Consider the following 10,780-nt stretch of genomic DNA (forward strand, 5'->3'; position numbering starts at 1 on the left):
GTACCACCATGCCCAGTGTCAATTGCTATCTCAGTGTGCCTGGGGGGCAGGACCCCTATGGCAGGCCTGGGGATTGAACTCATGGCCCTCGTGCCTTATTGCAGGAGCTTTAATCAGCTGAGCTTTTTGGCTGGCCCTTTATTTTAAATTTGAAACCAACAATAAATGTATGTAGTAGCTTTATTTTTAAATACTGTAGTGCATTTCTTACTAGAGGAAGAACCGTTCATTGCCCCTGACATTGGTTATTTCCACATGTCTGTGTATTTTACCTAAGAGTGGTAGGATGGCTTCCTGAGCCCTGACACAAAGCAATGAAGCTTGCTTGTGCAACTGTAAATTAGTGGCTCACGTTAGTATAGGGTGTTTTCACATAGACACTTAGGACGTATTTTCTATTTGTTTTCAGAGTGGGAGTAAAATTTTCCGCTCATGAGTATAAATGCCCTCATCATTAAAAGAATAAAAAGTCTTAAGAAAATGGCTTTTTTCCAGAGTTATTGTGTGTCCTTGGTTGGGGACATCTTTCTTACTTATGGATAGGTTTTGGTTTTGCTTTTATTGGCCGTACACAAAGTTGTCGCTCTTAGATGTCTTTTCTGGAACTTGCTCTTGCCACATGAGATGAGGTAGCACTATGCCAAATAAAATACCGTCTTTAATTTTAAGATTAATAGATAAAAATTACTATTTGGAAAGTCCAAATACCTGCTCTTAAATTCAAACTGCTGTATTATCTGGTTAGATTTTATCAGACTATTTAATCTTTCTGCCTTATCAGTAAAGAACATTTTGTTATGTGCCCCGTGTGCTTTTTTTTATTTTTTTTTTTTTAATACCAAGGATATAACTCAGGACCTTGTGCTTGCAAGGCAGGCACTTGTGCACTGAGCTATCTCCCTGGCTATGCCTTATGTTTCTTTGTTAGCAGAAAATAGAATTTTATACAAGCACAAACTTTCTAAATGTAAACAGTTATGTAAATACGAAAAAGACATGCAACGGTAGTATTGTCATTAGGCTCGCCTGATTTAAACATCATAAATGTAATAGAATATTAAAAGTATCTGTGATATATTTAACAAAGATAAAGATATGTTCTTGTGAATAAAAGGAAAAGTTAATAAGGATTCCTCTGTGACATCTCAACTTGAATTCTCAATCCTCTAATTCCTGTAGGGCAAAATTGCAACACCATACTTTATGTTAAATTTTGATAACATAGAAAAATAAATTACTTCCTTCTGAACATAAGTAGCTGTAATAAGAGTTAACTGCATGAACAACTAGCTTAATTCAAATATGCACCTAAGAATTTTACATGGATGAGTTTATAGAAGTTTAACCACTTTAGAAGTTAATTTCTGATAATATCACTCTAGTCTGACCATGCAAAAACCAAAGCATAGGAAGTGAATTATTTCCCCCGGTCATCTGATTAGTGGAAACCCATGAATTCAACCAGGAACTCTGACCCCAGGATCTATAATATTAATCAAAACTCTTCTCCATGTTTAAAATTGAGTCCATACTGTGCAATTGAACTCACACAGTCCATATATATATATATATATATATATATATATATATATATATATATTTTCCCCAAACTTTGCATCAACCCAGTTAACTATGCTATACCATTAACAGGAAGAAAAGCTACCAGATGCATGAGAGCAGTAGCCAATAGGCTGAGGTACAGACAGAACCCTCTACATGATGCTCTCGTGGAATTGATACAACCATCTTAGAGAAATCACTGTAACTTCTTTCGCTAGAAGGGGACGTTGTAGAAGTGAGTAAAGTTCTCCTAGTCATGGAGCAAATAATGAAGCAGGGATGCCTCGCGTTATTGACTGTGTTCCCTGCTACTGCACCATCTCTGTACTTTTAAGATCATTCACAAAGAAGAGATGATCATCTTTCCATTACCTATCGCATTTTGCAACATAAAATAGATTAAATGTCAGTAAGGTTTATGATAAAAATTTTTAAAGGCAAAAATTGTGAAATAGTTTTAAAATAGGACATTCATCTCCATGTTTTCGAAGCTCTCATGCACTTGTCATTTTTTCCTAAGGCATCAGGACTATCTGCCCTAGCTCAATACTTGCTTTGGAGAATGAAACTGGAAGATTTAGATTCACTGTTTTTTTATTTTTTTTTCACTGCATAACTGAAAGACTGTTGTGAGAAAAGAAAATGAGATCAAATATATGAATGCACTTTTAAAGCTTTAAAATGGGGAAAATTACTAGGACTAAAGCAGGACATAAAGCAGGTGTAGTTGAGCTTTTGCGACAAGTTGCAGAGCTCTTTCTTTCATTAAAATAAAGTGATGGCTGCAACAGAATTGAAGGCATATTAGTTGAGAAAGAGTAAGGGGGCTTAAAGGGTACATGAGAATTGCCTATGAGAAACTAATTTTAAACCAAATTCTCAGGAAGAGTAATCAAATAATTTTATTGTGCAGAACTCTAGAAGGATAAAATATACGCTCCAAAAATAGTTATTAAGTAATATTCTGTGACAATCGCTGCTAATTATCTACTTCAGGTCAAGTGTCACTAGGCAGGGTTTTCTTCTTATTTTGGCAAGGTGGGTGTCAAACTAAGGACTTTTCACTTGCCAGGCAGGCACTTCTGCCACTGAGTTATCTCCCTAGCTCTAGGCAGGCTTTTGGGAATTGTGAGATATCAAATAAGAAACATCTACAGTTTGTTCTAAAATCAATAATGAAAGTCATGTAGCCTTAAAGTGTATCATTCAAGGTTCTTACTTAAAAAGAAGTAAAGCGCTGGCAAGATAGCTCAGTGGATTAAAATCCTGCTTAGGCAAGCTCAGGGACCAGCGTTGGATCCCTGGCACCAAATGCAGGTCTGGCCCTGCCCCCGGGAGCTTTGAGCTGGCGACCTGAGCACTAAGTCTCAGCACGGAGGCGCATGTTTGAAATCCCAGCACTGGGGAGGCTGAAAATAGGAGGATCACTATGAGTCTGAGCTGCATAATGAGACTTTGTACCAAATACATAAAAAAACTCTAAAAAGTAAAACTAAACAGACAAAAAAAAGAAAGAAAGAAAGAAAGAAAGAAAGAAAAAAGAAAGAAAGAAAGAAAGAAAGAAAGAAAGAAAGAAAGAAAGAACCCTCTAAACACAAATCTACATTCTTTGGGGCTGACTTCAAAGTGCAAAAGGTTCAATCCCTGGTACCACATGCAATGCAGGCCCCACACCATGCTGGCCACTGAACTGGGCATGGTGGTAGTACCTGTAATCCCAGTGCTGGGGAGGATGCGACGAGAAGATCACTATGAGTCCCAGCTGCAGTTGATAGTGAGACCCTGTACTAAATAAATAATTTTTTTTAATTTTTTTCTCTCATTTTATTACAATGAAGTTTAACAGTACAGAAAAAGTCACATGACCTGGTTGAGTCAGATTTCTTAAACCCTGAATATGAGGAACTCTATATACATTAAATATTGTTACACATTCATACTTCCAATGTACAGGTTACTTGGAAATAGTTACAGCCCTACCAAACTACACTGGGGACTTGGAGTCCCACATGAAATGCTGTGAAGGCATAACTTTACAAATAGCAATGTAAGCTTACAGAACTTGCCTTTAGTAGATATCTTCCTCCCACCCTCGGAACCGGGGATTGAACTCAGGCCCTTGCGCTAGCCAGGGAAGCGCTTATTCCACTACAACTTGCCTTTATAACGGGTATGTTAATGTAATTCCTGTGCCTTCACAATTTAATGAATCAAATTTATTATACTTCACTTCTAAAAACCTAGATGAAACATGACAAAGAAGTCATACAGTATAAATTGCAACTTAAGGACAAGTTCCTGCTTTACTATTCCAAATAATTTTTCCCATGTAAAATAAATATCCAATAGTCCTTGGTATATGGGAAGATAATATTTGTTAAACTCACAAGGAGGCCTTATTTTTTCCCCATAATTTTATTGATAAACAAATAGCAATGAGACCGTTTCCAACCAAATTGGTAGGACAGTTTCAATAATTAACATGTTGCATACATTCTTCCTAGTGGTTAATTGCTGTACAAGATGCAGACATGCTATCCTACTTACAAACACCATTAGAACAAATCACTCTATTCATTAAGAGAATGTAACTATTTATCTATCCTAACCACTTTTAATACACAGATACAAAATGGACATTCATCTGTATCCCCTTTTGTTGTTAAGTTCCATTATTTGAATATTATAGGTGCGTAAACTCAGTAAAATATTCTAAAAGAGTCCAGTAGCCCATAATAGTATTGGGTCTTCCACTTCACTGGCAATGTCAGAAATTGTTGACCTGAGTCCCCTACAGCTCAACATAACAGCATGGCTTTACTTCTTATACTTCATTTTTATACTTCATTTTCTGCTGGTTGGTTAAGACCAAGGTAAAGCAGGACCTATGCAACAAGAGTTGTAGCTTTTGGGTCTGATAAGGTCAGTGAAATCCCCTCAGGATTTATCCTGAGATCCTGTACCTCAGACTGTAGAACTTTTGTCAGTGTCAGCCATGTGGATGAGTCATGGCCATTGCTTGGCCAATGTGCTCTCTGTGAAAGCCTGAGAGAATGTTTTCTCTCCATGTGACTCAAGGAGGCCTTATTAATGGAAGTTTGGCTATATAAACAGCACAAGTTGAGAAAGGTTTAGTGTCCAAACTTCTTAGACTGGATGAAGCAAGATCAGTCGTGGCCACTTTGTGACATTATAGGAGGTCTCATTCCCATTGGAGGTCAAAGAAGCCCACCTCAGTATGAGGGCACAATTAGTGGTCCCTGCTCATATGGTGGCATGGCATTAGGAGGGTAACCTGTCATGCCTTGATGATGACCATCATACTGACCATGATGTGGCACTGGAGGTCTCATTCCTTGCTCCTGTGAGATGTCTGGCTGTGGTAGTGTCATTCCTCCAATGGGTCCAACTGGTGGGTTACCAATTGGTACCTGTCCTGATCAAGGAAGATTATGCTGGTTTTTAGGTAGCTGTGCCTTTCTCTCTTCCAATGATATATCCTCAACTGGATGGGATCAACTTACTGGTTGCACTGGTGGTTGTAAGTGTAGCAGGCTTGCTTATTACTGATGCTGCTGGTTTTGCTGTAGTACTATTCATAGTACTAGTGGTTGAAGCTGCAGACTGTGTATGAGCAGGGAATATATGTTTGGGGGTTCTGTAGGTGTGGCAGGAGTACTATTTAAGGGCTTGAAATCTGTACCAACATGTCCTTGCACAGCTGCCTGAGCCTGTCCGACACTGGGGAAAAGAGGCTTAGTAACTTGAGGTTGCAGAGTACATACTGTTGCAGTTGGTGCAGGTGGTCTACTAAGAATACCTGGTGCTGAAACAGCTTGTGCTTGAGTCGTTGGAGGAAATCCAGGATGTGGAACAGGGGGAGGCATGCCTGGGTGCATACCAAGCATGAGAGGTGGTATTCCTGGTCCAGGAGGCATCATTCCACAGCCACCGGCATCATTATGTTTTCACGGCAAAATGACTGGGTGTGTTTTCTCTGACGGTGCAATCCAGGTGGCATGCATGGCATAGCTGGTGGCACCCTTATCCTGGGAAGAAGAACACCTGGCATTAAAGGAGGTACGCCTGGAGGCCTTCCTGGTGCTCCAGGTAGAGGTGGCAGTCTTGACTGGCTACTGGGGGGATATAACCTTGCTGGAGTTGAACGGGCTGTGGCTGAATGAAGTTGAGGCTGCAGAGTCAGCGTCATCTTACTCATCAGAATCATCTCGTTGCTTCTTTTTCTGACTTTTTTGTGTTTTTTGTTCAAGAAGTCTCCGTTTTTTCATCCATTCTTTTTTTCTAGAATGCCTTTCATCCCGCAGATTTCCAATATTATGTCTGTTCTCCCAAGTATTGCCTTTGGTATGGCACCTCCTGTCTCTGCATGGACCTGCAGGCAATGAATAGCTAAACCAGGTTCTGCATACAATTTTTATGACATATACGGCATCTAAAATGCTCTGCTTTTTGATGCTGTATTAGAATCTTCTCATCATCAAAGTCTCTATTACAATACCAGCACCTGGGCTTCAGGTGCTTCTCTTTCTTGCATCCCATAGCTTCATCCTACCAACAAGGTATAAAAAAGGTGAAAAACATGAAAGATGAGGTGAAAACTCGCTCTCTTCTGAGCCAGTGACCACCACCATGTCCCACCGGAAGCAGAATAAATAAATTTAATTAAAAAAAACAAACCTACATTTTCATAGAAAATAATTTATTAAAAACATATGTCAATCATATTATTTCAACATGATAGGAATAACTCAAGAGTGTTGAAACAGACAGCAAACTTTTGCCAGACTACATCTCATTCTGCCGGTCATTAGAAGAGCAAGCCCAGACAGCTTTTGTTCCTCGACTCTGGACATTCTAGTGAGATATGTGGTGAAGATATGCTGACACAATGACCTTTGAGAGAGCAATAAGTGAGATTTTTGGAGTTTCTAAGATGAATTTATGTAGTAACAGATGATTGATACAGAGGTCATGAAAGAAATATGCTCAGATATGTGTGTGATGGTGGCCAATCATGCCCAGGTACTGCTCCTGGGATTTACATTGAATGATAAAACCTAATTTCAGGAGTAGTTATGAAGGCTTACTCTATAAATTTGGATAGCAACAGTTATTTACTAGTTTAAAAAAGGAAGAACTTTTAGTAACATCTCCATCACTGTTCTACCCTTTGCTGAACTCTTATAAGAGCCCCAGTGATGTCCATACCTACTGCTGGCCTAACACCTGTCTGTGTTAGAGCACATGATAAGGCCAGTTTTACAGATGGATTTAGCACTGTGGTCCAGAGACAGTTCTGGATAATCTTGAGAGCACATATGTGATTACGCAGCTTGGAAGGGGAGAAAAATTCAGAAAGACAAGTTTGGAAAAGAGGCAGGAGAAATTGGAAGAGTGAGAGACTCATTTTTCTGTTTGCTCAGCTTGCAAAGAGGGAGGGAACCCTGGAGCCCAGAATGGAAGTGTGCTTTAGATCTTGTGGCTTTAGGTACACAGTGACATCTGTGAGAGTCAGATCACAGAGGAAGAGGTATGAACAGCTTACCAAACTTGAAAAAAAGTTCAACATCCTGGCTGGTAAAGAAAGGTTAACAAAAAGAATGGTAGGATTCCATCTTACACAGGGAAGAGTGGCAATCACCAAGAAATAACAAATGTTCCTTAGAAAAACGCTCTGCTTTTTGATGCTGTATTAGAATCTTCTCATCATCAAAGCCTCTGTTACAATACCAGCACCTTGGCTGCAGCTACTTCTGTTTCTTGCATCCAATAGTTTCATCCTACCAACAAGGTATAAAAAAGGTGAAAAACATGAAAGGTGAGGTGAAAACTCACTCTCTTCTGAGCCTGTGACCACCACCATGTCCCACAGGAAGCAGAATAAATAATTTTAATTAAAAATTAACAAACCTACATTTTCATAGAAAATAATTTACTAAAAACATATGTCAATGATATTATTTCAACATGATAGGAATAACTCAAGAGTGTTAAAACAGACAGCAAACAACCTTCCTACACTGTTGATGGTGACATAAGCTGATATAATCAGTATGGAAATCAAAGTAGAGGTAGCTGAAGGAACTGAAATTAGAAATTCCATGTGACCCAGCTAGCCTCCTTCTACGAATCTTCTCTGAAAAGCTTAAGACATCATGCTACAGTGATACATGCTTGTAAATATTTATAGCAGCACAATTAGCAATAGATAAATCCTGGAAGCAGCCTGTATACCCATAAACAGATAATTGGATGAAGAAAATGAAGTAGCTCTACACAATGAATATTACTCAGCTATAAAGAAGGATAAATTTGAGACATTTGTAGGAGAATGGATGAACCTAGAAAACATACTAGATGTAATAAACCAGTCACATATGTTTTATTTTGAATGGTAACTCCCATTTGAGTAATCTAAAATACAAGGAAAGTGAATAATAGAGAATTGATAGAAAGAGACAGAGGGATAGATCTCTTGGAAATAGGAAGGGGTCCTAGAGATCAAGGTTGGGAGGTCAGGGGAGGGGATAGGGAAATAAATAAAGTGAAGATAAGCAAGAACCTAATACCATCAAGGAATATAAACATTATGTACCATAAAGAGGAGCTAAGGTTAATGTTTGATATCAATAAGAATTAAAATAGGGGACAGGGACTTAGGAGAGAGAGGGGAGGAAAAGAGAAAGGGATTGAGAAAAAGAAACGAGTTGTACCATGCATTACGTACATGTCTTCACCCCCTGAGGAGACTGCAAATGGCAGGTCTTGCAACATGTCCTAATACGAAAGAGAACATCAAATCAAATCAAATTAGAAGGCCCCTCGTCAGTAAATACACTTGTGCTGTTTTAAGCTATTAAACTTACAAGGTATCTCTGAGAACAGCAACAGGAAATGTGTGTATCTTTACACACTTCAAACTGTGTGCATAGCTCAATTTTGTGACTTATTTATAATTACAATACTAATTACATTAGCATTGTTTTGTTTAAGACTGTAATGTCTGAAAGAGAAGAGGAAACTAATATATCTCTACATTGCTATTTCTCCAGTCTTTTTTTTTTTCTTTTTCTTTTCTCAGCCTCAGTCTTACGTACACAAAATTTGTTCTGCTAAGATAAAGAGCAGGTGTGGTTTCCTTAGTGTCACATCTGACCTCCATGTTTTTCTTTTTGTATTACTGCAAGATGTAAAATGTTTACAATCAACTCTAACATTAATAAAATATGATGTGTCTTATTTATTGAGCATTGTGTAAAAACTAAAAACCCCAGAATGCGTATTACTTATCATTTTTGACAGGCAAATGCAATTCGGTGAAACACTAGAGAGTCCATAGAGTAATTCCATGTATACAGCAGTAAAAGACCTGTATGGAAAATGTATTTTTTTCATGTATATATCATATTTGTTCCATGTATTACTTATATTGCTGTCAGATGAACTATTCCCCTTTACATTCCACCAATTTGAAAGTGGTTTAAAATATTTATTGATTGCTCAATGTATACCTACCAAACAGCACAGCAAATTCTGCATTTGCTTTTGAGACTAATTTTAAAATGCCAAAATTATACTGCTTTTTATCTACTTTATATTTCAGTAATTCATTTCTTCTTAGTTTTAAATATTTCATTTCACCTGGTTAGAAACAGCATATGCAACAGTTATTGTATTATTTAAACTTCCACTTTTGGTACAATCTATTAAATGTATATTTTAATTTCTGATCCTTGTATTTATTTTTGTTTTAATAAACCGTATGATAAATATTTTCAATCTTTTGGAATCCTTTAAAATTGTTTTCCTTCTTATATTACTACATTTAAAATTTTTTTGTTGTAAATTACCTTAAAGATATTACTTCTTCCAAATTCAGTGATAACCTAGGTGTGGTCCCAGGTTTTTGAGAGGTTGAGGCAGGAGGGTTGCTTGGTTTGGGGATTCAAGATCCGCTTTACTTTGACGTTCAAGTAAGCATTACTTCTCACCAAAAAAAGTGACCAGTCATATACCACACTGACCAAACCATGAGGTAACAGCCCCACTCTAGAAGCTGAAGCTCAGGCTAGTTAGTATACATTTACCTGGTCTCCACCTAGAGCAGCAAAAAGATATGTAAATAGACGAATATCTATCTATCTATCTATCTATCTATCTATCTATCTATCTATCTCTCATCTATCTATCTATCTATCTATCTATCTATCTATCTATCAATCAATCATCTATCTATCTATCTTTCCAGAGATGAAAGAGCATGAGATAACTCAATCACAAACACATACACAAGCATATACAAATTTAAATGCACACATAAATTCAGAATAGAAATGAAAGTTTGAGGTTATGCAGAAATAAAAGGCAACTAATCTTGATGGGCTACTTGAACAGACTAGACTGTATAATCTAGCCAGGTTTATCAAATTAGCATGTAGTGGTAAGGACGGGTACAGGCCAATTGGCAGAAATGTGAGTGAAGGATACCATTTTTCTCTCAAAACCAAATTTACATGATGGGTTAGAGACTCCAGTGCTCATTCCCAGATTCTGCTTACACAGTAAAGTGAAAAATATAAGCAATAGACCCAGGAGCAATCAGCGTCAGTTGTACCAACTAGAAACGCTCATTTCCAAACATACCTTCTACCTTGTCTTTCTTTACTCTTCTCTATAAAGTAAAATTGTCAAACATGAAACCTGAAGTGGACCTCACACCTACAGGTCAGTGAATATACTTGTGTTGTTTTAAGCTATTAAATTTGCAAGATAAATTTAACAACAGCAATAGGAAATGTTATCTTTATACATTTCACACTGTGCAAGTAGCTCAATTTTTTTTTACTTATTTATTGTATACTGTATTGTTTGACACTCTAATGTATGAAAGAGAGGAGTAAACTAATATTTCTTTACATTGATACACTTCCCTAAAAAGGAAGTGGATCAAGGGATTGATGGAGAGGGGCAGGAGGAAAGGGAAAAGGGGCAAGAAAGGAATTAAAATGTATTATGTTCATGTTTCAACTCTGCAAAAGAGTGTACCATCATGTTTCAAACATGTATTAATAAATACCAAAAAGGCATAGAAAACCAAAATTGCCACTACCTCCCCATATGAATAAGCACAAGAGAGAATTTAGGTTGCATTTCATTGTGTATTATTTTGTGAGATGCAGTTAATGAGGGAGTTTGCTAT

At 37.5% G+C, this 10,780-nt stretch overlaps 1 pseudogene; it reads right to left on the reverse strand.

The window, feature by feature from the left end:
* Positions 1-4,727: 4,727 nt before the first annotated feature.
* On the reverse strand, positions 4,728-6,120 carry LOC101576621 (annotated as a pseudogene).
* Positions 6,121-10,780: the final 4,660 nt, after the last annotated feature.

This window comes from Octodon degus, unplaced genomic scaffold, assembly GCF_000260255.1.
Source record: "Octodon degus isolate 3935 unplaced genomic scaffold, OctDeg1.0 scaffold00047, whole genome shotgun sequence".
NCBI lineage: Eukaryota > Metazoa > Chordata > Mammalia > Rodentia > Octodontidae > Octodon > Octodon degus.